Below are 25,504 nucleotides of genomic sequence, written 5' to 3'. Positions count from 1 at the left end.
GATGAAGTGATGGGTACTGTATGTACTTAGGCAACTATTTCTTAAGTTTTTGTCGTTTTTAACTTTTTAAGTTTGTTTTCAATCCTATTTCTCCTACAGTGATGTGAAGGAAATGAAATAAAGTGAGTGAGGTGTGTGTGATTGTGATGAGTTCTAGATGATTTCTTAAAGCTTAAAAAGTAATCTACAAGAAAGCTTTGAACAACAACTGAAATGAAATTAACTCTTAAAGGAAAAATGAAAGCATCAAATAAAAGACTAATGACCTTGGCCCAGTGTCTATGTTGCTGCAAGAAAATGAAGATAAGGTCTATGTCAAGCCAAGCTAAAACTAAGCAATATGAAACTGAAGTAAATCTACATAAAAGAAAGACTAATCACAAATACTTTAACTCCTTCTTAACTTCTGGTCTTTTAACTGAATATATCATGTGAGAGACAGTCAAAAATAAGCCAAGCAATTGTGAGTTCTTGAACCACTAAACCAAGCTGTGTTAGTGATATTTTGGTCCTCAATAAAGATATTGAATTATAGAGAAGAGACCATCAACAAGTAAACAACTTGATTAGTAAACAACTATGCAACTTAAATAAATGATAACAAAGAAATAAAGGCTGCAAACAAAGAAGATCAGCACCATTATACAAGATGATCACAAGTATCACTAGCTGTGAAAAAGAAAGAAAAGAAACTGTCCCGGGCACCTAAGCAATCTGAAAAAAACACACTGATCAGTCATGGAAAAGTGCAGAAATATAAATGGACAGAATTCAAAGTTATATACAACTATTGTACATGATCAAAACGTAGTAAGCAAAAGCATTCTGTACAACTATTATACAAAAGTTGATAAGAAGAAATGCATGAAATGAAAAGTATTGTACAGGCCTTAAGTAAACAGGGGCCCTCTGCCTACTCCAGCCTGCTCAAAAGATCACTTAAACGCTCAAATGGAGAACAGTCTTCTCATATATTACATAGCAAAAGTAAAAGTTACAGTGGGGTTCAATATTACATAACAGCAGCTAGCTAATCAGCGTTCAAATACGCTTTATTTATAGCAGAAAAACCAAACTAACTTAATCACAAACTATGCTATTCTAACAGCTGTGTGAAGAACACGTAATCTAGCACAGTCCACGGATTTAGGCAACGGTCGAGGTGGGTATTAAATCTCTGGTTGGATTCGTGTTCCCCATCATCTGCGTGGTTGAGGAAGAGGCCAGTTGTGCTTCACGTGCTCTAAACCGAACACGCAGAGCCGTGCCACCGTCAATTACCTTCGTTTGACCGAAGTTGCCCCCTCGTTGACCATGGGTGTTTACGACTGTTATGGCTGAGCTGGAAGGACACACACCATGTCCTTAGTGCCACGCACTTGCCCATGTGGCCCTTCTGACTGGAGGACACCTGGATCATGCCGTTTAAGAAAACAGCTGCGGAAACTGGGATCAGCTGCGGAAACTGGGATCAGCTGCGGAAACTGCAGGTTTTGAACCAAAATTCTAATCCAACAACACAGTCATTAGCATAATTAATAAACCATGTAAAAGTCCTATAATACAATGATTTAAGCAAATTGATGAAGGAAATGAGTGATAAAGGAAGGAAATGAATGGAAAAGGAGGCTGAGAGGATGTGAAAAGGAGTGCAGGTCTGAGGCTCAACAATACCACAGAAGTTTTTTGTTTCTCTATTCTTTGAACTTGAAAAAGAGAGGGCAAGGACACACAGGTGGATGCAAATTGCTAAATCCCAAAGGATAGAGGATGTAGGCCACATGGAGGATAAATTGCAGGAGATGGGCAGAGAACTGAGCAGCATAAGAGATAGAGAAGCAATGATGAAATATCAGTTAGAGGCTGAGAACACATGGCTAAGGAAGCAGCTACAAGGAAGGGAAAGCCAATTGGCAACTATGGCCTATTTTTCCATGGAGGCAATTCAGTGCAGGATGCCAACAAAGTAATATGCCTTGTACCTCAAGGAATAATGGCTACAATTCCATATAAAGACCCTAGCACAAAGAGGAACTATGCCCTTCCAAGACTATAGACAACTCATTGATCTCTGTGATCAAAGCACCTTGGAAGATAGAGCAAAGATATCTAAGTTTTACCTACGCAATTTTGCCTTGATAGATTTAAATGTGTGGGACCCAAATCCAAAGCTAGGGGACTTGCAATTGATGGCCTTGGCATCTTGGATGAATCATGAGGAGGCAAGAGCTATAGAGATGATAAATGTATTGGAAAAACAAGGGGCAGAACCAATTATGATCAGAGCAAAACAATCTAACCCAATGGCTATCATCAGCACCCACAAACCCATTGCAAGTGATTTCAAGATTGCACCAAGGTACCTTGCTGTACAAGAATAGGAAGTCACACACTTTAAAGACATGCTAAGGTTGCTAGGAGATGATAACTATAAATCATGCCAAAGGATATGGAACACCTTACCATACAACCTAAAAAACAGAGAATATCATTCTCCTGACAAAATGAGAGAGGCACTAAATATAACCCCAATGTATAAGCAGGCACTACAAAGACTCAAAGTCAATTAGATTGGCTTAAGGCTCAGCCCACCATTTCTTTTGGGAATGTTGGAAGGAAGAAAAGAAGAAGAAGAAAGAAAGAAAGCAATGGGAGAAGATAGAGAAGAATGCAGGGTTTTATTCACAAGAGGAAGAGGATACAACAGAAGCATGGGATGTCAAGGAAGCCACCAAAGCAATGAAGGACATGGACATAGATTGAGTTGCTCAGAGGATGAGAAACACTTTCAGTAGGGGGTGATGATGAGGCTCATCATTGGGTAAAATATATGGACCTTAATACACCTCCAAGCTTACTAAAATCAACTCTTCTCATAATTATTTACATGTTTTAATTATATTTTTCTTAATGAGATGAGTAAAAGTAAGATGTCATGTCTAGTCGTCTAATGTGTATTGCTTGCAGGTTTTTGGGAGAAAATTATGGCTAATTAGGGTGCAGGAACTCAAATGAGAAAAGAAGGAGAGATTATAGGATATGGATCTCCCTCATTAAATCCTCACTCACTCAAAGATCCCTCAATCAAATCACACCAGCTCGGAGTTACAAGCATCCGAGTCATGAGGATCATTGGTGGCCAAGCCAATGATAGTTAAGAACCAGTTAATATCGAGATTTAGAGCCAAGCCTCCCTAGATTTAAGGGATTTATTGGCAACTTCAGTTGTATAAATAAATATTCCTAGAGCCTCATTAGGATTTAGAATTTTTATGCAAAATAGCTAAGTAGTTTTCGAGTTGAAGGCTTGTGGGCAAACATTGTTATGTATTTTTTGATATGTTAATGAAAATGAGCAGCATTCCCTTGATCTAGCACTAAGTTGACTTAGACGGTTGAAGCTCTTGGGTTAGGGCCCAACCCTAGCAGCAAAGTTTCCTCTTACTGTACTTGTATGCTTAGGTTATTTCATAGATTACTTGTTAAAAAAAAATTGGTGTTGTTACATTGCAAGTATTGGTAAATTTGATTAGTTTGCTTCCATTTGCGCATAGCTTTAATAGTAGAATTAGAGAGATAAGGAAATATTCAAAAAAAGGCTGATAACAAGTGGATATTACCTCATTCCTCCCTTCTAGAACCATGGTTTGAGAAAAAACTCCCATTCAGCCCAAAAAGACATATTTCTGGTTTCTTATGAAACTTAGAGTTTTTCTACTTAGGTCAGCATCTGTTGGATTGTATGGGCCTGACCCAGGTTCAGAGGTGATTTAACCAAGCAAATTCCTGTACTACTGGCCCTTTCAGCAGCAGTCCACGGAGCGCAGAATTAGGTCTCACCCGAAGTAGTATGGGAGGGTGCTAGAACCAGGTTTCCACACCCTTGGGATGTCTGATGAGCTTCTAGAGGTCCACGGTTTGACCCTGCGCGCACGTCGCTACGCACACTTGTTATTCCTTCGCAACCTATGATGTTGTTTTCGTGTATCCCTACTCAGGGTGCAACCCATATAATACCCAATTTCCTTGCTATTTAATCTGTTATTACCCGATTACTTAACTTTTTTGTGTAAGACTAATGATTATTACAACATATTTAGCAATCATATCACTGCACGTGATAAATAGAACAATATAAATGTAAAGAAGTCAATGCACAAGTAGATACATAGAAATAGGAATCAACTTCACTTTATTATTCTTCAATCAAGATTACAAACTCAACATGCCATGCGCACTTAGTTGCAAAGGTCCGTGCACTCAGCTGTGGACTCTACTAGACCTCTGTGCACACAGTCGCAAAGCCTCTTCCTACTACTACGACCCAATACACTTAGACTCTTACTCTATGCTTTAACCTTTCATATTCTTCCCTCCTATTCGCTATCTTTACAACTTAGAGCCTCACTCTATTTATACAATCCCATGGTCCACGGACCATGGGATTGTATAAATAGAGCGAGGCTCTAAGGCCGACATGACTTTACATTTCATTACAATACTTTAGGGTGGACAACCTGCAATTCGCAGAGTCTTTACAATACACTTAACCAAAACCTAGTCTTTGAACCCCAAAACATGTTGTGGGGGGATTCCATGCCCAACAAGCCCCCAACACAATCATCATGACTCATCCCGAATCACTATGTGGGTGTGGCGATCTTGGCGCAGAGCCCCTCCAACTAGCCCTGTACTACTCGGAGGTCCATGGCACACTATTCTGCGGTTTGTTGGACCTGTTGCATGCGCTCTTCCGATGCTTCTTTGTGAGGATCAGTTTCCTGCCTTAGCGGGTAGAGTCCCTGCATCTGTGCAAGCTTGCCCTCAATATCTGTCGTAATGGTGAAGGCCTCGTCAATCCATGGTTGGATGCGTGCTTTGAGGAGTGCCTCTTTCTATCTGGAGGAATCCACCTGCTCTTTCAGTGCCCTTACTTGCTACATCTTCGTGAGTCATTGAATGAGGATGACTATCTGCACTGTTTCCCTTACATTATCATACTTCTCCTAAAGCTCATGCGCCTCTGTTTCTAGGCGCTGTATGTTTGGGTCCTCCTACAAGGCTGTGAGGACGCCAAAGGCTTGGTCCAACATATTGGTACAGTCCTGCACTGCCCGTCCAATTTCTTCCAATCCTTTTTTAATAGCGCTAACGCGTTGCTCTCTAACTTCTAGAGGAGCGAATGGCTGCGCCTTCAGCCACAGCTCGGAAATCTGGAGATTCAGCTCCAACTGCACACATGTTGTTTCTTCGCGCACATTTCAGACTCCACATGCAAGACAGTGGATCTGTGTCTCTGTTGGTAGGTCTGCGGCGATGGAGAACTCTTGGACTCATCGGCATGCTTCATCAACTGTCTACACAATCTGCTGGTTATGTGACACTAGTTCGTCATGCTGCAGGCTGAGCTGTTCGATGTTGATCTTTTGCTCAATCATTACCTAAATCGTGCGACCCTCCCTGGTGCAAAACTCTACTTGTATGACATCCTACAATTGGTACAATGTGTCTCACAAAAGGGCAACCAAATTAAGGCCAAGTCCCTTGATCTTTCCCACCGTGAATCTGTCATCCTCTTTCTTTGTTGTTAGCACTCCTTCTGGTAGCACTATGGTGTTGGCCAACTTTGCGCGTAGCAACTACTCTACTGCTGATGTTCCTATTGCACCGTAGGTAGCTACGGTTCCTTCCTGTGGGGGCCACACCTGTAGTTCCTGCAGTTGTGCCCTTAGGGCCCCCAACACTGTTTGCTACTCCTACATGGCTTCTTGGAGCGCTTCCTTGGTGACCTCGCGAACAGTGTCGCCGATGTCGTAGAGGTCGCCTTCTATTAACGTGATCGGGTCGAAGGTCAATTTGGAGGCCTTGACCATTTTCCGTGGACCTGATCTCTCTGTGAGGCACGGCCTTTTTAGTTGGGTAGACATTGTGTCGGGGTCCATGCCTTCTTTTGCAACATTTGTGTTCTCTGCCTCCTATCCCGTAGACAATTCTTTGCCTTCCTCTTGCTGCGTTGTGGCCCCTGTTGTCTGCGCTGCTACTGCAACTTCGGCGGCCTTTGCCTGCTTTGTGGCTGCCTTTGCTGCTTCACGAACTGCCCTTACCTCTGCTGTCGCTTTTTCATTATGCCTCTTTTCGGCCTCATCCTTTCTCCTCTGGGCTGTTGTCCTATCCAGCTCTGCCAAATCCGGGGCGCACCACTCAGGAGGCCATGATTCTAACACTGAAAAAATTGCATCATCAATGGCGATGAAGGGGAGCTTGGTCCACTGCTGCACTGGATCCATTCGCACCTTGATGTAAATGTTGTGCATGTCTGCCTTGAAATCTACAAAGCTCCGCAGACTGTTGTAAACTGTGGGGGATAGGCGTGGCCTCCTATTAATTGACATCCGGACACTCGCCTCCATGAGCACCCAGAAGATCTTTGTCTTGCAAATCCGCTTCACGTCCTTGGTAGCCCAGAGCAACGCATATTTTACGGCCCTTGGTAAGTCCTGTTTGATGCTCAAGAACTGACTTTCCTCTAGAAGTTCTCTTTCTACCAGTAGAATGGACAAGAGAAACCACGTGTAGTGGAAGGTCTTACCCTACTCCTGGGCTTCTTTGCAATTGGTCAAGAATTCCTCGCAGAGGAACTCTGCCCAATTGAATTGGACCCCCTCTGGGCATTGTTCAACCAATGCAACTATTGCCGTTGGTACTTCATCACCGCAGAATTTCCTCATTACCTTCCCGGCTAGGAGTTGGGTGGCTATGTGCACCTCCTTATCTTTGATGCTACTGATTGCGTAACCCCTCTTTTTCTTCTCAAGCTTGTATTTCTTCTTCATGGCTTTTGCGAGAGCCAAATCACTGCTTTTTCCTGCTATCGTCGCAGGGTCCTTTCCCTTACAGGAAAGCCGAGAAATTCGGTGGATGAGATCTCCCATGATGGGAATAGGCTCCTCCAGCCATAGGTACCTGTTGTGGCCAGCAAAAACCCCCCTTTTATTTAGTTTCAGTAATAAAGCTAAATAAATGGGGACCCTTCTAAAAAATAAAAAACTAGCACTTATGTTTCCCTTTGAATAAAATATGTTATCATAAACTTAGGAAAACACCCGCTAAACCGAAAAAATTTAAGTTTTATGATAAGTTCCGAATAAAATCATTCTCTTAATAATAAAACATCACATCGCAAAGGGTAATGGAGGACATCATATAAACAAACTTCCGAAATTGAGAAAACACGATGCGAGATCGCGCGCCTTAAAGACCCATCACGGATCACAACTTTCATACACCGCAAGTATCACCTAAGGTAAAATATCCCGATCTGGTGATATGCGATAAGGCATCTCACAGACGCATAAGGTGATAAATTACTGTTGACAAAATGGATTAGAGATATTGCGAAGCAAATCGCAAAATCACTTTATCACAGATCTGCAGGGCTCATCGTTCAATAAAGTTTTTCTCGTAATCCGATACTGAGTTATGGGCATTAATGTCAATTTAATGGTTAGTTGATGGACATTTATGGGATAAGATTTAAATCTGATCGAAATATTATTTCATGTAGGGTGGTATATTTGATATGATTTCAGACTTAAAGAGCTTACCCGTCACTTTATCTCTTTCCTTCCTTGTAAATTTGCAGGAGTGGCAAGTAGAGTAATATATATAGCAGTGTGCAGAACGTAATGGGAAAGAAGGGAAAAGCTCCGGTTGCAAAGGACAAAGAGATGATGCCCTTATACATAGATGTTATCACCCAAGAAACTCTCCTAGGTTGTATCTCAAATATGCTCGGGAACATTACAAACTCAACAAAATGTTGGAAATTGATGAATGGAAGGAATGATGCATATTCAAGCCAGATAACCACTTCTACTATGCTTAACCCCAGACATGGGTGAACACTTCCAGAATAAAATGCTTTAAACCACCAATCACACACAGTTTAAGGAATAGGTGAAGATGGAGAATACTGACCACACCAGCAGATGCACAAGACCATGTGATGGCTGGCTGCAACCAGTAAAGAGGCCTGCAAATCTATTTCCTAATGCACAAATAGGATGATAGCTCTCTGGAACTAAGTAAACAGAAGCTTGCATAACACATTCAATGATACATACTAGATTCTAACACAGAGGTGGGATGACAACCCCTCTAATGCTAAACATCAAGAGCACATGAAAAATGCATCACAGGCACAGCCTGGAACAGAGTAGAAATGGAAAGTGAGCAATTAGTAGAAAAAGAAGCTTGTATTAGCTGAAAATGAAGACCAGATGCTACAGGTATCACAGTAGTTGCAGTCTCCAGAAGTTGAACCTTACATCAAGAAAGCAACCATAACCCATCATCCCAGATTACATCGTTGTTCTAGGTATATATAGAGTTTGATTACAAAGATATGTTGATGTTCTACACATGGAGGGGTCATAATGGACCACCAACCACCTTAACTCTCTGATGGAGTCTCTGCTACAATCTGCATGCTTCAATGAATGAACCTGATCTTTTCTGATACTCTGTTGTCCTTCTTGAGCAGCTGGAGTGTAATATGGAACATGCTCCATAACTGATAAATGCTTGATCTATTCGAGGCACGTCCTCTTTCCTTTCGGCCATTCTTTCTCTTAAATGCAGTGGTTAAGGAGTAACTGCTCGGGTACTTGGTAGCTGATCACTTCATCCTTCGGGTATATAATACAAGTTGAATACACAGGTACAGCATGGTGAACGCATGAGCAGGTGGGGGATTATACATCAGTCGTTGGATCGAGTGAATGAGTGGCAGAGATCTATCGGCGAGAGGCATCGAAAAGAAATGGAGGCGAAAATGATTGTGAGCCGTCGGATCTTGCAGATGGACGGTGGAGATTGATTTGTAGGGGCTATCGGGAAGAAGCAAGGGGAGACAATCATGAGCTGTTGAATCGCGGGTGGGCAGATCTAACGGCTATCGGGCGGAAGAGATGTGCCGACATTAACGGGCAGGGAACGATACGATGGCGGTAAGTGGTATTCCCCACACCGCTTCTGGAGGGTAGGTGGTAAACGTACAACGGGTCGCAATCACGTTCGTAACACAACGCGTGGTGGATGGGACAAATTAATACCGCTTTCCCAGCAAGTTAACGCGTGGGCAGCTAGCGGGGTCAAGAGGTGCGAATGTCGTCGGATCATGCGACGGATGATCGGATGGAGGGGAACTGAACGTGGTTTAACATGCGGGGGGAAAAGGCAGAGACCGTTGGATCAGGATGATCAATGGTGGAGGAGTGATCGCAACATCGTGTCGGCAAAAGACAGGTGGCATAGCCGTGAGCGCAGCTTATATGGGTTTAAACTTTGCACCCAGGAATCCGAGGGGAATATGGGTTTATAAAGTATTTTGGAGGAAAACAGGGACAGTGGGAGTCAAGAGAGTATAAGGAAAATGAAAGGGAAGAAGGAAACAGACTGCTGCAAGCTCCCTTTTAGCATAATCACATAGCCAAGCTTAGTATTTGGTCCTCCAAATGTTGAAGCATGTAGCAGAGCTAACAACAGACACCACCTGTAACAAAGATGTTGGCATAACTACTTGGAAATGCATGTACAGTCTACTCGAAGAAGAAAAGCCAAGAGTTATGGAGGTTAAAGCAACAGCAGACTCACACGAGTTGTCTGAGCCATCAATCACTGAACTTGCATGTTCGTTCTTGCACCGAATAGCGGCAAGACCGAAGATTCTTCCACACATAGACATGGTCAAGTGGGTACTGGACAGTGCAGATATAACATATAGACAATTCAAGACTCGAGGCCAAGACCTCATTGGGTCATTCACTGCACAAGATTTAAGGCTTATCTATCATCTACCAGAACTGCAGGGAGTCTACAACAAGCAGTTTGTAGAAAAGTTTGCCAAGGAAAACGAAGATTTAGCAGAGTGTACCAAGCGCTGGTCAGTGAGGGAAGAACCATTAAAAAAGGACAAACATGGTATGTACAGTACTGGTTCCCTCTCCTCCCCATATTGCTTTGCTATTGCTATGTTATGTAGACTATTTGGAAAGCCCAACGTCAACAAGATTTCATCTGAGTGGATACCCCTATTAGATGCAGCCACTAATGCGACTATTATGGATTGGGCTCAGATATTGTCTGATAATTTAGCTACATCCATTTGGAACTACCGATCCAAAATAATTACCACTCAAAGGATCTATCCTCCTTTCTATTTAGCTGCTTATGTTATGGATTCAATCTGTAATGTTTCGAAATTTCCTTTAATGGGTTGGAAGTGGACTACATAGAATCCCTTGCCCATTCACATTTATCATAAAGAATTGTGGGATTCCAATTTTATTCCATATTTTTACAGAATTTTCCTTGGAATTATGTTGCCTCTTTATAAAATGTTGTATAATAGGGATGCCCCAATATTTTCCCCCGAAGCGGAATTTTACATTCTCCCTGTCGCATATGGTTTGGGGAAGAGATTTTCACCTATGTCATAGTATTTGGAAGCATTGCTTCCCCTCATGTCCTACCCTTATATGCTCCTGATAAGTTACTGGCTTGAGAAATTGCCTACCAAACATGTGGGGTGGGAGGAATGAGCAAAGAGTTGAAAGATAAGAAGAAGGCCATTTGGCCGCAATTTCCTGTGGCCTATGGGGCCTTTTCATTGATTGATTTAGGTCGTGCATTCAAAGAAGTAGACAATATGTTGTGTCTACGACTGTTCAGGTTTCCAGGAAGACAATTTGACCCTTTTGATGTCATTAAGAATTTCACCACTGTTATCAAGATAAAAGTATTTTCCAAAGAAGAAGATCTTTTTGATGATGCCTTCCAACAGAAAAGCACACTAAAAGAATTTTTGCATATGGCTCAAATTCAATTTCCCCTAGCAGAATTCCAAGAATTCAAATTGTACAGAGAAAGGAGATTAGCTAACATCCCCTTGGATAAGTTACGCTTGGAACCAATAAGGGAGCCAACTCCCAATATCATTTTAAGTGGAAGCTCAAGTAAAAACAAGACCAGATCTAAATCTGGAAAAGAATCAGCAGAATGCTCTAAATGGTCTGAGAGAAACCATAATAAAAGTGAAGGATCAATTAGAAACACTGCCCAATCTAAAGAGCACCCGGAGCAATAGGTCTTGACTACACCACAGGTAAAAGTTCCCCCTTCCATCATCTAGCCACCAAAGCCAGTAAGATTTGAGTTGGATAAAGAGTGGGAAACATTCAATGAATTGATTAATACTGAGGAGAAGAGCACAAAGACACTTGAGATTACAGTACAGACAGTGATAGATATGATCGTGGAAACAGTCAGCAATGCTCCAGAAATAGAGCATATTCCCATTAACCCATCATCTGAAATCATGCTCAAGGTAGAGGAGATTCCTCCTCTAGATGTATTATATAGCCCGCAGCATAAGGCAGTGGTATGAATGAAAATAAAGAAAAGAAAACTCGACAACGTGCTCTCACCTGAGGCAGAGCAGCTAGACGTCCTTTGGCAAGACCCTACCACTGACCCTACTAAAAACCTCACTAAGTTATCTCAGATCGTAGGAGCCTATGCTTCTGCTACCATTGACAAAGCATTTGAGGTACAACAATTACTGAAGGAAAGACAGGAACAAATACAAGTTTTGCAGCAACAATTACAGCAAGCCAGTGCCAACCGCGAAGCAGAGGAAAAGTTAGAAAAGTTATAGCAAGATTTTCAATAGATGCAGCTAGGATACCAGAACAATTTGACCGAAAAAGAAAATCAGTTGCAAGCTATGCTAGAGATGCATAGAGATGATCCCAAGCTTACAGAGTTTGTCTCAGAAGCCCTTGCCTTAAACGACCAACTCTTGCAACAGTAAGAAGTATTATGCAAAATAATATCGCAATGGAATTCCCATTGCAAGATGAGCGACAAAATTACCAACCAAGTCGTGGACTTGCGACATGATTATGATTTAATTGACAAAAGAATTTCTTATTATTTGGATTGGCAGGAATCAGAAGAAGGAAAGAAGGCAGGCGCACTCAGAATCAATGAAGCACATAAAGAAATTCTTTTCCATAAATGGGATGCAGAGATTAGAAAGGCAGAACAGGTAGCAGAAGAAGTAGCTACAGTAGCAAACAACGTCATTGACTGTGTCAATGAAAACCTACATAGAGAAAATCTCATTTCAAAGACCACACCAGGATTTCTCCCAAAGGCACAGCAACTGCAGACAAGCTGGAGACAAAAAGCTGAGGAAAGGGTAGAGTCCATCAAGAAGTTAACCAAGTTAAATTGGGAAACTTACTGGTAGTACTTGGTTAAACCGCACAATCAATGCATGACTCTCAAATGCCTTACGAACTCTGCCGAGAAGATAGCACCAGCACTTGCCGATTTTGTTTTCGCAGGGCAACTAAAATTGGAGGTCGGCCAACCGACGCTCCTCAAGCCTATGTTGAATGCTTGCAACCACAGAGAACAGATACATAGATAGTCAATTCCAAGTTCAGTTTTAGTTTTAGTTTTGATTTATTTTTGCCTTAAATGAGGACGGTCATTTAAACCTCCTCCGATATTTTTTTAATAAACTATTTTTAGTATTTAGGAAGTAGTATTTTAACCCCTCTCATGCATTTAGAGAAGGGTCCTGAAATTTGTCAAAAACATTTCCTTAGAACATGCACTTCTGCACCCTCGGAGGAGGTTTTGATGAATGAATGGAACAAGATTTATTGATATCTGTGTTTAATGTCTACTACTGAAATGCGCTTTTGTACTCTTAGTAGATGTTTAATTAGGAAGAGATAAATCTATATTACTAAAGCTCATGAGTAGGACTTGTTATCAATGGTACTTTTATCTCTTAATGATTTCTACTTATGTGTCCAAGTAATATTTTATGCTCAGTTATTTATATATGAAAGCTTGAATGTTTGAGTTATCATTTGGAACTTTTGTATGGTGATTATTATTCTGTTTATGCTCAATATATGAATGACTTATTATGCAATATGCTTCTCACAATTGTTTCGGCTAACTTTTTATACGAAACAATTCATTTTTATTGAATTCTTTTCTTGTAGCGATTGAATGATCTTTATTACCAATTGCTATTCAAAATTATTTTAGATCGCATAAGTAAAAAATTTGAATACCGGGTTAGTGTTAGACTTAAATATTTATGTTCATTAGAATACAACTGCATTTTTAAATTAGACTTAGATTAAAATCATTTTACTTAGAAATCTTTAGAAAATAGAAATATTAATCAACACACACAAATTGGGAAACGGGTCCCATTATCCCCAATCGGACCTACCATCCCAAATGGAAAAGGAGCTACTTTCAAGGTCTGGACCGGGTGGGTATCCCTCTTGTTGTAGACCCGATTTTCGAGGCTTCAACATATTTGGCGCTAGAAGGAGGGCATGAAACTCCAAACTATGAATGGATAGTAAATCCAAATCTATATACCATTCTGAGAGTAAATCACCCTCAACATCTCGCCCGACTTCTCCATCACATTCCAAATCTTTAAATCCTAAGAGAGAAGTTGAGAAAACAACAACCACTGCCACAAACCCAAACATTTTAGAGGAATCTACTATTGAACCTCCTGAAGTTGAATCTTTGATTCATAAACTTCAAGGATTTTCCATATCACCACAAAAGTCTAAAATATCTCAAGGTAGTTTGACTTCGCAATACAATCCTTCTCATCCTCTGACCAAATTTCACAGTGAAAAGTTTGGTACCAAACCAACCAAATTACCTCTACCTAAAAGGAAAAGAGTAAGGAAATCACCTCAAGGGTCTAATAGTGAGACTCTTTCATCATCAACATCCATTCCAACTTCTCCATTGCAAATTCAACCATCCACCCCTCCACTTCAAATTGTTGTCCATTAGAGTACTGGAACTTTAACATCCTCATCCCTTCCACAAGCAACTTTGTCTGCACTTTCCTATGTTATTAGTTCAACGATGGCCCAAACCCCATTGAATAATCTAGGGGCAGTCTTAATACGTAACCCCTTAAGTCAATTACCAGCCCATCTTGAAAAATGGTTTCCTAAGTTTAATCCTGAAGCAGACATGCTAGCAAAAGAACATAAACAACTTTATCTTATCGATAAATTTAAATGGTGTTACTAATGAAGATGCTATTGTTCGACTTTTCCCTTACACTTTACAAGGAGCAGCCGGATCCTGGTATTTTTCATCACCATCAGGATCCATCACTAGTTGGGACATTTTCCAAGAGCAATTTTTGACTAAGTTCAGCGATGATAGATCTACAGTGACACTGAACAATGATCTATCGAATCTAAAGACTAAATCAAGAGAACCTATCAAAGATTTTAACTCGCGTTTCAACAAGCTTTTGAATAAAATTCTGACCGCTTCCAATCCTAGCGAAAAAGTTCAAAGTGAATGGTACATTTCTACTTTACCATCAAACATAAAGATCTTCATTGATAGGGTTGCCAAGACAGCATTAGCGGAAAACATGAAGTAAGCGATAGTGGTAGAGAAATGTATTTTAGCTTTAGAAAATAAAAACGTTGTTGATGAAAGAAAATCTAAGAACGTTACTTTAGAGATGATCCTAAGAAAAAGCAATCAAAAGACCCATTTTATTTAAAAGGATTACAGAAAGTCTTAAAAACCATGTCTAATGAAATGGTTGACATAAAGAAACAAGTAGCAGAGAGTTCTTCGAAAAATCCCTACAAGCCTTATAGAAAAAAACCCTCAAGTGATTCAAAGCCTCCCAACGCTATAACAAATGTAGAATTAGAAGAAGAAGAAGAGGAAGTTTCTAATGAAGAACCTATTGATGAAGATGAAGTTGTAGAAGTATAGGGAATGTGGGACTCCATTCTTCCAGACAAAGAGGATCAAGAGGTATTACCAGTTAGTACAAGAAGTAGAAATCAACTCGATCCTCCACAACCTAGTCCTAAACAGAAGAGTGCAAGCTCGACATTCAAAGATAAAGTCACAGGTAAGAAATCATCACCAAAAGCAACTCAAACAAGCTCAGTCCAATCTGATCCCTCAACTCCATCAAAAACACTGATTGTTTCTGATGAGATGGAGTATAATATCGTCAAAGATATGAAGAAAGCTAGGGCTAACATTACTTTTCATGAATTGAGAAAATTGAAACATCAACAAAAGATACTTTTGAAAGAGTTACCTACAATACTCGTTGCACCTCTTCCTGTCGCTGTAATCTCGCAAGCCTCTCATGAGATGGGAAAACCTCCAACTAATATGGCAAATAAAGTTTATCCGAATGATATTGCTTTAATTGGAGGTAGGTCAAAATCCCATACTCCCACATTCCTTCTTAATTACCAACTTTTCAATAAAAACTTGCATAATTGTTTGGTAGATTCGGGAACTTCATCTAATATCTTACCTAAAACAATATGTGCAAAGTTAAATTTCCAACCTCAAAAATCTGCAGTACGCATAGTTCAGCTCGCCTGATCGCAGGTTGAAGTAATCGGTGAACTAAATCAAGTTACCATAAGATTTTCATCTAATCCAAAGGTATGTCAAGTTATTGATATTCTAGTTGCAGACATTCCCAAATTTTAAGGTTTAATTCTTAGTAGGGATTGGTCTGAAAAGCTTCATGGATACTTTGTGACCGATTGGTCACATATGTGGCTCCCTTACAATGGTAAACCAAATCAGATAAAGGTTGAGCGAGAAAGACACCAAAAATACATAGTGACAGAATTGGAAGGAGAAATGAACCTGTAACATACAACAACAATATATTTGGCAACTATTCTGTTGATTCTTTCTTAGGAAATTTTAATGCTCATACTTCACTTTACCTAGAACATTCTGTTTTGTCTCAAGTGGAAATTTTTTCTCAAACAGATAGTTCTAGATGTGTTAATTTTATAGATAGTCCTGTAATTAAATATTTATTTTGGAAATTATTTTTTGATGGTTCTAATTCTAATGATGGAGTAGGAGCAGGATGTGTATTAGTTAGTCCAGAGGGAAACAAAACTATGCTAACATGTAGACTCAAGTTTGATTGCACAAACAACACTACAGAATATGAAGCTCTAGTCCAAGGACTAGACAAGGCAATCAGATTAGATATCAAGTATCTACAAGTCTTTGGAGACTCTGAGATTGTTATTAAACAGGTACGAAATACTATACATTGTGTATCAGGTCATTTAAAACATGTTCAATCTTTAGTGCAAGATCTGACTGAACATTTTATAGCATTTAATATTTCACTTATTCCCAGACTCCAAAATGCTAGTGTTGACCTCCTGGCTAATGTAGCTTCCAAGCTCATTCCATCAGAAGACTATAGCCCAGATAGATTCACAATCGAATTGATCTTTAGGCCCTCCATCCCTGATAGTGTTACAAACTGGAGAATTTTCAACAATGACCCTGATATTGTAAGTTCCTGACATCGGAAGGATCTTACACTAATCAAATAATTGATGAGGACCAACATGACCAGCAATTACAACAAGAAAGCATTAATAATGCTATACCAAAATCTGTAGTCAAGTTGGAAGACCTATGAGATTTGAAAGACCGTTTTAAAAAATATACCAATTCAAAACTTCAGAGTTCAACTCTAAACTATGAATTAGTAAATCTAGGAATGGATACCAGGACATAGAATATCAAACTTGGTCTTTACCTAGCCCCAGAAGAAAAATTAGCCTACGTTCGACTCCTGAAACAATACAAAAACATCTTTGCCTGGAACTATGATGACCTTAGGACTTACCACACTTCGATTATTCAGCATACTATCCCAATGATAGCCGATGAAAAACCTGCCCAGCAAAAGCTGAGAAAAATCCATCCTAATCTCGAAAGTCAGATTAAGTCTAAGCTTAATAAATTATTGAAAGCCAAAATTATTTTTCCCGTTAGACATTCTAGGTGGGTTTCCAATATGGTACTAGTTAGAAAGAAAAACGGAGATACTAGGATTTGTATTGACTTTCGAAATCTTAACAAAGTCTATCAAAAGGATAATTTTCCCCTGCCTCCTATGGAACAAATATTGCAAGTAGTTGTAGGATCAAAATTAATGTCCTCTTTAGATGGTTTCTCCGGCTACAACCAAGTCTTGGTCCATCCTGACGATCAGTTAAAAACCACATTCAGAACCAAATGGGGTACTTATGCATATCAAAAGATGTTGTTTGGTTTGATTAACGTTGGTGCCACATTTCAAAGGGCCATGGATATCACATTTAAGGGATTAGTAAACAAATCAGTGGTGATTTACATGGATGACATAACAGTATATTCTAAAAAACGCAGCAATCACCTTAGAGACTTAAAGAAAATCTTCCAATGTTGCCAAAAGTATGGGATTTCACTTAACCCAAAAAGTCATCTTTTGCATTAAGTAAAGGAAAACTTCTTGGATTTATAGTGTCAAAGTCTGGAATCCATATTGTTCCCGATAGAATTAAGGAAACTTCTGAAATATCCTTTCCACATAATAAGAAAGCCATGCAATCCTTCCTTGGCCAGATTAATTTTGTCAAAAGATTTGTTCCAGACTTCTCAAGGATTGTGTCACCATTACAAGAAATGATCAAAAAGAATTCACTTTTCAAATGGGGCCAAGAAGAATATGAAGCGTTCAATCTGATTAAGCAAGCAATTATTAATGCCCCATCCTTAGTGACTCCAAAATTTTCCAATCCTTTTATTTTGTACACATTTGCCTCTAATAAGTCATATGCTGCGATACTCACTTAAGCCAATCAAGATAAGGCAGAAGCCCCAATTGCTTTATTTAGTTCAAATCTGCAAGGGGCTAAATTAAATTATTCTAACGTTGAGAAACAAGCTTATGCTGTTTTCAAAGTGATCAAATATTTTAGACCCTTTCTTCTTAAAACCCATACAAAGATCATAGTACTGTTTCCAGTGGTAAGAAATCTTTTAGTACAGAAAGATGTGGGTGAAAAGAGAGCAAATTAGGTCATTGTCTTACAAGAATATGACACTGAGATCAGACCAGCAAATATTGTAAAAGGTCAACGCTTTTATAAGATGTTGGTTGCAGCTTCGCTTGTTTCTAAAATATCATCTTCAAATCAAGAGGTACAAATGTATGAGGTAAGCCTAAACGATATTGAATCGAGATATGATGATATCATATTTTATCTAAAGAATGGATATGCTCCTTCAAATCTAGATTATACAAAGAAAAGAGCTTTAATATTGAAGGCTAAGCAGTATCAACTCGTAAATGATGTACTTTTTAGGATGAATTATGATTCTGCTCTCCTTCGATGTCATGAGAAATCTGAAGCTGAAAATGTGTTGCAGGAACTCCATGATGGACCGACAGGTGGACATTATGCGGCAGATGCTACAGCACATAAAATCTTGCGCGCATGATACTATTGGCCTACACTATTTAAAAATGCACATAGTTATGTAAGGAAATGCAAGTGTGTCAAACTGTTGCCGGAAGACAAAAGAAACCAGCATTTCCTTTGCAACCAATCAATATCGATCAACCTTTTGATCAATGGGGATTGGATATAATAGGTGAGATCGTTCCTCACTCTTCTAAACAACATAGGTATATCCTTACAACTACAGATTATTTTACTAAATGGGTAGAAGTAGTTCCGCTCAAGACAGCCAATGCTGAACATATCATTGATTTCATAAATCAGTTCATAATCACCAGGTTTGGTTTACCCTCTGCTTTAATGTTTGATTCTACATCATATTTTTCTGGCAATTCTATGACTGAATTTTCACTTAAAAGAGGTTTTAAGCTTAAATATTCTGCCAATTATTACCCACAAGGGAACGGGTTGGCCGAATCAACAAATAAAAACTTAATCAGAATCCTTAAGTGAACCATTGATCAAAATCATAAAAATTGGCACAAATATTTGATGTATGCTTTATGGGCAGACTGAATTACCCAAAAGGCTTCCATTGGCACTTCTCCCTTTAATTTAGTTTATGGGAAAGAAGTAGTTCTCCCAACTCATCTAGCAATTCCTTCTTTGCCCTTAGTTCAATTTTTCAACGAAACACCAACTTCATCTTTACAACTAAGACAATTGCAAATCCTTAAGCTAGAAGGGCAACGAGAACAAGCTAAAATCACACACGCTCATCATCAAGCATTAGTAAAGGCTTCCTTCGATTCAAGCATGGTAACTAGGAATGAATTTCAAATTGGAGATTTAGTTTTGAAATGGGATAAGGCTTATGAGGAAAAAGGAAAACATTCTAAATTCCAACAAATGTGGCTTGGTCCATTCCAAATTGTTGAAATCATAGGTCCATCCACTTTCATGTTGCAAGATTCAGCAGGGAAAAAAGAATATTTGCCTGTTAATGGGCGGATCCTTAAAAAACACTTTCCATAGAAGATGAACTCTTCTATTTTTGTGAATTATTGCTTATAGTTTTATTTGGATAATAAAATAGGTTGTAAATGGTTAACTTTGGAAATTCACGAAAAAGATTAGTATTTCTTTTAGATTTTGTTTTTTTTTCTGCTTGTATAAATAGAACTTATTTGGAAAATTGATCATTATTATTGAAAAATACAGTCAAATGCTATAACCCTGAAAATGCTACTAGTTTCAGCGTTACGAATTTTGATGAAAAACAACCTTTAGCGAGAATTTGTTTTATATCAGTCAATGAGAAGCATCAATAACAAAACAAAGATTCTTTGTAGAAAAGTTGTTTCCAAAAACTCTATAATTGTTGTCCATAGTTATTCTTAAGGAACCAATGACTTCATCCCCACCTAGGGAATTACGAGTTTCAAGGAATAATCCAATGATACACTCTAAGCTTAAATAATAATAGGTCTCATCACAAGCCGACTTATCATGATCATAGATATTATGCATTGCTAACATTGCCAAAACTACATACCACAATAGGGCAATGGCTCAAGATTGTTGCAATCAAAAAGCAAGGGGTCTCATCACGAGCCAGCTTGTTCAGCAAAGTTATAAATCAAGTGAATGGCATTGTCATAATTTGGCTACCAAACCAAGACATTGTTATTTAAGAATTAAAAGAAAACAAAAAACAACAAGTGTGGATGTAGATTTATCTTTGAAAATTGTATATTTCTCCAAGTAGGATACAGGATCATTGTTGGGTAACATGTAACCCTGTCGAGGCTATGAACGCCTGTTGGCAGCAGAGGCTCTACCTACAACAAATGAGCATACTTAAAACTGATCTACAGAGAAGTCTTTGTTTTTATCTTTATAAACTAAGTAGTGGCTGATGTGAATACAATGGCTAGCTTTGGGAAGAAAATAATCAAAGTTAACACAGAAGAAACAAACTACCATTGATAGCTGAAAGCATGATACACTTTATATTTCTATAATAAAGTTTGATTTTCCAGAAAACATTTCTGTTTTGGAAGTTTAGAAAATTCAAAAGATAATCAAAGGTAACTGGTTATTCCTAGTGAATCACCAATAATTTTGGCCAGCAACAACCCCCCTTTTATTTAGTTTTAGTAATAAAGCTAAATAAATGGGGACCCTTCTAAAAAATAAAAAACTAGCACTTATGTTTCTCTTTGAATAAAATATTCTATCATAAACTTAGGAAAACACCCACTAAACCGAAAAAAAATTAAGTTTTATGATAAGTTCTGAATAAAATCATTCTCTTAACAATAAAACATTGCATCGCACAGGGTAATGGAGGACATCATATAAAAAAACTTCTGAAATTGAGAAAACGTGATGCGAGATCGTGCACCTTAAAGATCCATCAAGAATTGTAGCTTTCATACACCGTAAGTATCACCCAAGGTAAAATATCCTGATCCGGCAATAATATGCGATAAGGCATCTCACAAATCGCATCTCGCAGACGCATAAGGTGATAGATCATTGTTGACAAAACGGATTAGTGATATTGCGATCTGCGATATTGCGAAGAAAATCGCAAAATTGCTTTATCGCAGATCTGCAGGGCTCATTGTTCAATAAAGTTTTTCTCGTAATCCGATAACGAGTTATGGGCATTAATGTCAATTTAATGGTTAGTTGATGGTCATTTATGAGATAAGATTTAAATTTGATCGAAAGGTTATTTCACGTGGTGGTATATTTGATATGATTACAGACTTAAATAGCTTTCTCGTCACTTTATCGCTTTCCTTCCTTGTAAATTTGCAGGAGTGGCAAACAGAGTAATGTACGTAGCAGTGTGCAGAACGTAATGGGAAAGAAAGGAAAAGCTTCGGTTGCAGAGGACAAAGAGATGATGCCCCTATACACAAACACCACCTATAAAAAAGATGTTGGCATAACTAATTGGGAAGGCATGTACAGTCTACTCGAAGAAGAAACGCTAAGAGTTATGGAGTTTAAAGCAACAGCAGACTCACGCGGGTCGTCTGAGGCATCAATCATTGAACTTGCATGTACGTTTTTGCACCAAATAGTGGCACCTGCAAAGATTCTTCCATACACAGACATGGTCAAGTGGGTACCAGACAGTGCAGATATAACAAATAGAAAATTCAAGACTTGAGGCCAAGACCTCATTGGGTCATTCACTGCACAAGATTTAAGGCTTATGTATCATCTACCAGAACCGCAGGGAGTCTACAACAAGAAGTTCGCAAAAAATTTTGCCAAGGAAAATGAATATTTGGCGGAGCGTACCAAGAGCTGGTCAGCGAGGGGAGAACCATTAAAAAAGGACAAACACAATATGTATAGTATTGGTTCCCTCTCCTCCCCATATTTCTTTGCTACTACTTTGCTGTGTAGACTATTTGGAAAGCCCAACGTCAACAAGTTTTCATCTGAGTGGCTACCCCTATTAGATGCAGCCACTAATGCCACTATTATGGATTGGGCTCAGATATTGTCTAATAATTTATCTACAGCTATTTGGAACTACCGGTCCAAAAGAACTACCACTCAGAGGATATATCCTCCTTTCTATTTAGCTGCTTATGTTATGGATGCAATCTATTGTGTTTCCAAATTTCCTTTAATGGGTTGGAAGTAAACTACACAGAATCCCTTGCCCATTCACATTTATCATAAAGAATTGTGGGATTCCAAGTTTATTCCATATTTTTACAGAATTTTCCATGGAATTATGTTGCCTCTTTATAAAATGTTGTATAATAGGGATGCCCCAAGATTTTCCCCCGAAGCGGAAGTTAACATTCTCCCTGTCGCAAGATGGTTTGGGGAAGAGCTTTTCACCTATGTCAGAGTATTTGGAAGCATTGTTTCCCCTCATGTCCTACCCTTATATGTTCCTGATAAGTTATTCACTCGATAAATTTCCTACCAGACCTATGGGGTGGGAGGAATGAGCAAAGAGTTGAAAGATAAGAAGAAAGCCATTTGGCCACAATTTCTTGTGGCCTGTGGGGCCTTTTCATTGTTTGATTTAGGTCATGCATTCAAAGAAGTAGACAATATGTTGTGTCTACGACTGTTCAAGTTTCCAGGAAGAAAATTTGACCCTTTTGATGTCATTAAGAATTTCACCACTGCTGTCAAGATAAAAGTATTTTCCAAAGAAGAAGATATTTTTTATGATGCCTTCCAACAAAAAAGCACACTGAAAGAAGTTTTGCATATGGCTCAAATTCAATTTCCCCCAATGGAATTCCAAGAATTCAAATTGTACAGAGAAAGGAGATTAGCTAACATCCCCTTGGATAAGTTACACTTGGAACCAATAAGGGAACCAACTCCCAGTATCAGTTTAAGTGGAAGCTCAAGTACAGAAAAGTCCAGATCTAAGTCTGGAAAAGAATCACCAGAACGCTCTAAACGATCCGAGAGCGACCATAATAAAAGTGAAGGATCAGTTAGAGACACTGCCCAATCTAAAGAGCACCCGGAGCAATAGGTCTTGACTACACCACAGGTAAAAGTTCCCCCTCCCATCATCCAGCCACCAAAGCCAGTAAGAACTGAGCTGGATAAAGAGTGGGAAACATTCAATGAATTGATTAATATTGAGAAGAAAAGCACAAAGACACCTAAGATTACAGTACAGACAGTGACAAATATGATCGTGGAAAGAGTCAGCAATGCTCTAGAAATAGAGCATATTCCCATTACCCCATCATCTGAAAGCATGCTCAAGGTAGAGGAAATTCCTCCTCTAGATGTATTCTATAGCCCGCAGCATAAGGCAATGGTATGAAGGTAAAGAAAGAAAAGGAAACTCGACAGCGTGCTCTCACCTGAGGCAGAGTAGCTAGACATCCTTTGGCAAGACCCTACCATTTACCATACTAAAAACCTCACTAAGTTATCTCAGATCATAGGAGCCTATGCTTCTACTACCATTGACAAAGCATCTGAGGTACAACAATTACTGAAGGAAAGACAGGAACAAATACAAGTTTTGCAGCAATAATTAAAGCAAACCAGTGCCAACCGTGAAGCAGAGGAAAAGTTAGAAAAGTTACAGCAAGATTTTCAACAGATGCAACTAGGATATCAGAACTATTTGACCGAAAACAAAAATCAGTTGCAAGCTATGCTAGAGATGCATAGAGATTATCCCAAGATTACAGAGTTTGTCTCAGAGGCCCTTGCCTTAAATGACCAACTCTTGCAACAGCAAGAAGTATTATGCCAAAGAATATCGCAATGGAATTCCCATTGCGAGATGAGCGAAAAAATTACCAATCAATTCGTGGACTTGCGACATGATTATGATTTAATTGACAAAAGAATTTCTGATTATTTGGCTTGGCAGGAATCAGAAGAAGGAAAGAAGGCAGGCGCACTCATAATCAATGAAGCACATAAATAAATGCTTTTCCATAAATGGGATGCAAATATTAAAAAGGTAGAACATGCAGCAGAAGAAACAGCTACAGCGGCAAACAACGTCATTCACTATGTCAATGAAAACCTAAACAGAGGAAATCTCATTTCAGAGATCACATCAGGATTTCTCCCAAAGGCACAACAACTGCAGACAAGCTGGAGATAGAAAGTTGACGAAAGGGCAGAGTCCATCAAGAAGTTAACCAAGTTAAATTGGGAAACTTATTGGCAGTACTTGGTTAAACTGCACAGTCAATGCATGACTCTCAAATGCCTTACGAATTTTGCCGAGAAGATAGGCTAGCACTTTCCGATTCTGTTTTCGCAGGGCAAGTAAAATCGGAGGTCGGCCAACCGACGCTCCTCAAGCCTATGCTGAATGCTTGTGACCACAGAGAACAGATACATAGATAGTTAATTCTAGATTCAGTTTTAGTTTTAGTTTTGATTTATTTTTTCCTTAGATGAAGACAGTCATTTAAACCTCCTCCTAGATTTTTGTAATAAACTATTTTTAGTATTTAGGAAGTAGTATTTTAACCCCTCTTATGCATTTAGAGAAGGGTCCTGAAATTTGTCAAAAACATTTCCTCAGAACATGCACTTCTGCACCCTCGGAGGAGGTTTTGATGAATGAATGGAACAAGATTTATTGGTATCTATGTTTAATTTTTGCTACTGAAATGCACTTTTGTACTCTTAGTATATGTTGAATTAGGAAGAGATAAATCTATATTGCTAAAACTCATGAGTAGGACTTGTTATCAATGGTACTTTTATCTCTTAATGATTTCTGCTTATGTGTCCAAGTAATATTTTATGCTCAGTTATTTATATATGAAAGCTTGAACGTTTGAGTTATCATTTTGCACTTTTGTATGGTGATGAATATTCTGTTTATGCTCAATATATGAATGACTTATTATGCGATATGCTTCTCACAATTGTTTTGGCTAACTTTTTATACGAAACAAATCATTTTTATCGAATTCTTTTCTTGTAGAAATTGAATAATCTTTATTACCAATTGTTGTTCGAAATTGTTTTAGATCACATAAGTAAAAAAGTTGAATCCCAGGTTAGTTTTAGACTTAAATATTTATGTTCATTAGAATACAATTGCATTTTTAAATTAGACTTAGATTAAAATCATTTTACTTAGAAATCTTTAGAAAACAGAAATACTAATCAACACACACAAATTAGGAAACTGGTCCCATTATCCCCAATCGGACCCACCATCCCAAACAGAAAAGGAGCTGCTTTCAAGGTCCAGACTGGGTGGGTATCCCCCTTATTGTAGACCCAATTTTCGGGGCTTCAATAGTACCCATCGTGCACCAGGCATAGCAACAGCCAGATGACGAAAATAGTGATGGGTGCACGGTGAAAGTGTGGAATCCATGTAGATGAAGCAAATCAACCTTCTCCACATTGCGCAGCCATTTTCACAGTTGTAATGTTGTGACTCGCCCCTCCGTGCTCTGCTTCATGAGGCTCTCCGTCTCTAAATGTGGGAACTTCTTGCTATCTGCGAGGTCCAATATTCAAACTTCATTGTGGGCACACGGCCCAGGTGCGATCCCTCAAACACAATTTTGTCATGGAGGAGCAGGGTCTGGAGTGCACTCTTGGTGGCATCCAAA

The sequence above is a fragment of the Pinus tabuliformis genome, chromosome 2_2, assembly GCF_031772625.1.
Source record: "Pinus tabuliformis cultivar Carrire ecotype Pingquan chromosome 2_2, CPIR1, whole genome shotgun sequence".
Classification (NCBI taxonomy): domain Eukaryota; kingdom Viridiplantae; phylum Streptophyta; class Pinopsida; order Pinales; family Pinaceae; genus Pinus; species Pinus tabuliformis.
The sequence above is the reverse complement of the archived record's forward strand: the minus strand, read 5'-3'. Positions refer to the sequence as shown.